This window comes from Sorghum bicolor, chromosome 7 (genome assembly GCF_000003195.3).
Source record: "Sorghum bicolor cultivar BTx623 chromosome 7, Sorghum_bicolor_NCBIv3, whole genome shotgun sequence".
Taxonomy (NCBI): domain Eukaryota; kingdom Viridiplantae; phylum Streptophyta; class Magnoliopsida; order Poales; family Poaceae; genus Sorghum; species Sorghum bicolor.
Genome location: NC_012876.2, coordinates 39,341,522 through 39,347,549, shown reverse-complemented (window position 1 = coordinate 39,347,549; position 6,028 = coordinate 39,341,522). Strand labels below are relative to the sequence as shown.

Genomic DNA, 6,028 nt, shown 5'->3' with positions numbered 1-6,028 from the left:
CAAACTATATACACTACAAGAAACACATGGCTTTTTAACGTTTAGTTATGTCACAATATATGGAATTTATGTTACAAATTAAGATTTGTGACATCAAGTTGACAAAAATCAAAACGTGGAAAAGCCCGCGTCATAAAATGATTATGTGACATTTGTTTGGTTCATGTCACAAGCATATGACATTGGTTTATTGTCACAAAATCGTAGATCTTGCCACGTGGCAGCTGACATGGCAGGAAGAAAAAATGTCACAAACACTACAAAAAATGTCACAACCATCATAATTCTGGTACACGTAGTAGGCTGTTTATGGCCCATTATTCATGCCCATGTGTTTGTGGCACGCTCATGAAATACACATAAATTGGAAGAAAGCTCACAATTGACAAAATATTGGTCATCTTTTCATTGAAACCATCAACATTTGTACTTGTACAATTTTTCATAGAAAATACAAAGGCAATAAGCAAGCTATACGCAAGTAGCTACAAAACTAAGAGGGTAGCTTGCACAATACAACTCATATGATTTGCTTGCATAACAAAATCTTTCAAAAATAGCCACCATGTGCACTTTGATCCTCTTGCTGCACCAGTGTACATCTAAGCTCATTCTGACATGAAAAACCAAAGGTTCCATTTATCACTAATGCAGTCTAAACAAAGTTATATGGAAAGGTGCTAGAGGTAAAAAAACCTTGAAAACTTAGAAGCAGATTCTCAACCACGACTTGGTATAACAAGGCATATATAACTTCTGCTTTTTTTTTCTTTCATGCAAACTTTAAGCAACAAAATTGGTTTCCTAACATCAGCAAACAGAACTGAACATCATCCAAAATAAGTTATCTAGGTGTGAATTATCAACAACCTTGTCATCTCTTCCAAATGAAATTCCAATAATCCATCAATCACTTGAAGTAGTTCTCGCAGTGTAAATGTACATATGCTGATGACATGAGAGCACATTTGGTATGCTCACTGTGGGGAAAATAATAGAGAACAATTATTAACAAGCACATATACATCAATCAAACATAAATACTGGAACTAGAATGTGAGCAGTAAAGTTTCAGAATTTCCACCATATACCAAAGTATTTAGATTTCTCGCATAAGGACAATATCAAAGATTTGGAGGCTCCTGGGTACCTCCAAATGCCATAGGGACTGAACCTTTAAGAACAACCATCACATACTGTGGAAGGAATACCATTCCAGTTAGCCCCTCAAGATGATAGTACTCAAGAGAAATGACTTCATCCAAATAAGTCAAGAGCAGAGAAACAATAAAAGCTAAAGTTCAGTAATTTGAGCCTAGCACCACAGGTCAACAACCATGGATCCAAATAATGTTAATATATGAGAATGAGATCAGCATGGTCAGGTTATGAACACAATGTATTCACTATTCAGAGAGGACAGTTTTGTCCTTGATAGTAGCTAAGCAGCTGCCTGACTAACACTAAATGGACTAAACGACTAACAGAAGATGAAAAGTTGTGATCTCTAGTACAGGGCATAAAAATTTGGGTACTGAACTACATAGCAAAGCAGCTGGATGAGTAACACTAACACGAAGTGACCAATAAACATGAACTTTCAAATTTCATCTATGTAAAATTGATGGCTGCAGTACTAGGGTAACATAAAGGAAAAGCACACGCAGCTCATGGTCCACATATTTAACAGCTCTTGAGATTAGTGCCAAAGAAAGGTATACACCAGAGGTTGCTGGTTGATAGAAATCTGGTCGAGAAAAACTATGGGCATAGACTTTCATCAGTTAGTTTGCTGTAACTACATCCTTTAAATTGGTAGACGAATGGTTTGGCATTTCTTGTACTGTGTGATCACAATTGTCAGTTCATCAGTCCCACATAGACACTGGGTGTGCAACCTGATACTGAGTTATCTAGTTGTATTCCTCAATGTTGAAAATATTAAAATAAAATAGGAACTCAATTTAAGAATGTCCACGATATGCAGGAGATTGCAGTCCCATCCTAGGGATTTTCTAAGTGAGTTCAGTGAGAATCCACATTGGGTCGTCCATAATGCACCTATAGAGGGTATTCCCCCAAAATAAAAGCCTAGAGGTAAAAATCCGCATTGAAGTATTTACCAAAAAGAAACATTGAAGTATTTACCAAAAATTAAACCGCAGATCTAGTACAGGAATGAAAAAAGAGGAAAGAAACAACCTTCGTGCCTCGCTTCGGCGGGCTGCCTCCATCCCCAAACCACGGCGGCGGCGGCGGCGGTGCCTAGCCAGTGGCGCTTCCCCGTGAGCCTCGGGTCGTGGATCTCCCAAGCCCGCGGTGGCCTCGTGCCTGCACCAGCGAGTATCCGAGGCGCTGCAGATCCAGGCCGACCCCCTTCAACTGCAGATCCAGGCGGAGCAGAAAGAATGAGGAGTTGTGACTCACCTTAAGGGAACTCACGCTCGAACACACGTTGGTGTCCTGACTGCTCGCTGGAGTCCGGACCGGTCGCCGGTCCTCGCGGTGACCTCATGCCTGTGCCACACCGGGGTCCCGGACGGTCGTCGGTGCCCTCGGCGGCCTCATGCTCGCGCCGTGCCGGCGTCCAGGTCAGTCGCTAGTGACTACGGCGACCTCGTGCCCGCGCCGAAGTGGAGGGTGCCGAATGTATTTGGGGAGGAGCGGAGAGATAGAGAGGAGGTCAGGCGGAGAGATCGGAGTGAGCAGAGGAATATCTGAGAGAGAGAGGAGAGATGTGAGGCATGCGCCGCGTTGACCCAAGTTAACTACAATGGATAAATATTTCGGGTCCGTGAGAGCCCATTTCCAAAAAATTTTGGAAAAATTTTTAGATTCGTTCGTCACATCGAAGCTTTAGACACATGTATGGAGTATTAAATATAGATGAAAAATAAAAACTAATTACACAGTTTGGTCGAAATTAACAAAATGAATTTTTTGAGCCTAGTTAGTCCATAATTAGACAATATTTGTTAAACACAAACGAAAGTGCTACAGTGTCGATTTTCTAAAAAATTTTAGAACTAAACAAGGCCTAGCATTAAGACATTTTTATGATAGGTGGGCCAATTTTGACTTTTTTATATATTTCTTTAATTTTGACTTTTTATATACATTAGATAATAAACTTTGCATCCAACCTTGTCATTATCACTTAATCTCTGGGAAACAAAGATCATGAATTCTTCAACCCTCTCAATATGTTCCCTGTTGAACATCCTATTCTTAATCCAAGATCTATCATCTGCAACAAATCATGACATACACTTGATCAAAAAAATTTACATATATATGATACATGACCAAAATTATCAAACATGTGACATATCATTATTTATATAAAAAAATATGATCTGATATAATAAAATAAAAAATAGAAAAAAGGGAAAAACATATGTTGACGTGGCAAAAGACCTTGTCAACATGGAATGTTTTTTTTTAAAAAATAATAAAATAATTTGTGACACACAAGGAGGCCTTGTGACATAGAAAATATTGTCATTAGATGAAATCAGACTTGTTAAATGACATTTATTGTGACATACAACTTTTAATTGTCACTAAGCCACTATGTCTAAAATATAATGTCACAAAATGGATGATATAGTAACATTCTTACAATTGTCATACTAAAAACGTTAAAAAGCCATGTATTTCTTGTAGTGATATCATATATATATATCCTACTCTATATAGGCTTATATGGAGTTAAAGGTAATTCAAGGAAATAGCATACTTACCTTGCATATTTTGCTAAGTCAAAACTCAGATCTATGGAGGGAAATAGCATACTCTTAGATCAAGAAGTGCATGGGTGTGGAATATATAGTGGCTAATCCTAATTCTACATTGCTCTTTTCAAAAATGTCTTTCTTTCTCTAAAGCACTCATGGTCTTTGTACACGATGGTATGGGCTATCTTTTATTCTTCTTTCTTTCTAGGACACTTGTCCTTTTTTCTCTTCTTTCTTTTTTTCTTTTTTAATACTTTTTTGGCATAGCCTCATACCTCCTTCTGTAACCAAAAAATATTGAGAAAGACTTTTTAACGAACTTAGAGCAATTATTCCTACTAAGACTCTTTTTGTGTTTCCTCCCGGTGTAGGAGTAAAACATTGTGGATGAAAAGGCATGTTTGTGCGTATTCCTACTGTAGGAATGGTAGATATATGTGGGTGTACGTGATCTTGATCTTAGGAGCATGATAATCCTCTCGACATAGGTCAATAAGGTTTGACAAAACTCAATACAAAGCAAGTAGCTTATGAGCTAGTTTATATCTATCATGCATGGCTCTAGTAGGACATTAATTCTTGCTACATAGGAGAAGTATAGCTAATCATTTTAAGTTTTTTGAAAAGTAAAGTTCTCCAAATGACTAGGCATCAAAAATCAGGTTCCCATATTCATACTATCTCTCTTTCCACAACAACTTAAGTAATATGGGGTTCCTATATTAAAGTTCCCAACAGCAGCAGGAATTTCTAGGAATTATCATGGTGTAAGTCTATCTTGTGATCATGAATAAAACATCTTTTAAATATTTATGCATAGGATGATTTAACTAAAGATATTTTACTTCGAATCGAAACAGCAGCAATAATAACAATTTATAACACAGAGAAATCATACCTGACCGTGGTTTGAAGCGGAGACCAGGGGGCTTCACCCCTTGGGCAGGTGCCCAAGGATGAGTGGGGCGGTCACCCCTGGTCAGTGGCCCTTCGGGGTCAGCTTTGTCGAGTGTGGTCTTCGTGTCTTGTCTTCTCCAATTTTGTTATTGTTTCGTGAGAATTCGTTTGTTTTGATCGCCGGATGTCTCCCCCACACTGGTTTCCTGTTATCCTTCATTCACAAAATGGTGGAGACAAAAGAGAGGCAATAGAGAGACAAGGCATATAATAATATTTATTTATTCATCTTCATGCAGGGCTTATTATTACAGCAGCAAACTTATAAAAACACACTTTAAATAAAACTAACACTCGCCCTATCGGATGCTAAGATAAAATGACCCTACTTCCTAGGGTGCTCTAGGTCTTTCACCCTCTCCTTTAGAGTAGTGGAATCATACTCTAGCTTTAACACTCTTGTGTCACCGTAAGTGATGCATCTACTTTGGCCATGCTGACAGGCTTCTAGAGAGGCTATTATTGTGCGCTACTCAGCTAGCTCCTTCTCTAAGTCTACCATCGCCTTGTGGCGTTTCCGTGGAGTCTTGGCTGCGGCCATGGCGGATTTTGGAGCTTCCTTTGGGGGGGATGAATTTGACCTTTGATGGATGAGCGTGAACCCCCCCCCTCCAAGTAGGTATGATCACCGGTGGTGTATTCGGCGCAGACGACCTCCCCATTCTTGTTGGTCTTCACTCCTAACAGCTTCTCGTTGCACTTCAGTGGCAGGATATTAGTCCTTGCCAACAGAGCAATGATGGGGCCCTTTGATGGATCTCCTTACAAGAGGAGAGGCTTGGTGTGAATGGGCTCAGCAAAATAAGATTGCCCATAGCAGCGTGGTTGTGGTGGTATGATGGCTAGCGGGACAGGCTCATCTATGGGAATGATAGCTTTGCTCTCAGTCCATTTTTTAGGGATGGTGTTGAGATCAATCCCAAAGGGGATCATTCTCCTCTCTAAATTTTTCTTAGACATTGTTGAGTAGAGGGGGGTTGCTAGCTGCTAAGCAAGAGGAGAGAAAAGCTATGATGGGATGAGACGAGACCATAGGCATGGGTTGCTTATATAGGGGTCTGGAAAAGTATTTTTGGAAGGTGAAATAGCAAAGGATGGGAAGAAAATCGAAAGATTCACTTTTTATCAATAAGGAAGGTCTCAGGATGTAAATGGAGAAAGGCGGCGGTGAAAGGCCTTGGGGGAGGGCTGGGCGCCCCTAGGGTTTTGGGCGGCTGCCCAACCTTCGAGCCCCCTCTGTCTCAACTTTTTCGTACACTTTATTAATTATATTCTTAATCGGAAAAGTTGATTTTCTCTGATAATTCAAAAATAAAAAGGTCAGGCCTAAATAT

General features: G+C 39.7%; 1 long non-coding RNA gene across 2 annotated transcripts; it reads right to left on the bottom strand.

Moving 5' to 3' along the window:
- Positions 383–2,632, bottom strand: LOC110437370. Of its 2 annotated transcripts, XR_002455466.1 has the most exons (5): positions 2,428–2,632; positions 2,203–2,355; positions 1,092–1,196; positions 871–980; positions 383–613 (listed from the first exon to the last, which is right to left on the bottom strand). It is a non-coding gene; the product is annotated as an uncharacterized LOC110437370 (long non-coding RNA). The 2 variants fall into 2 exon arrangements; XR_002455465.1 differs by lacking the exon at positions 1,092–1,196 and having other exon boundaries at positions 2,428–2,630.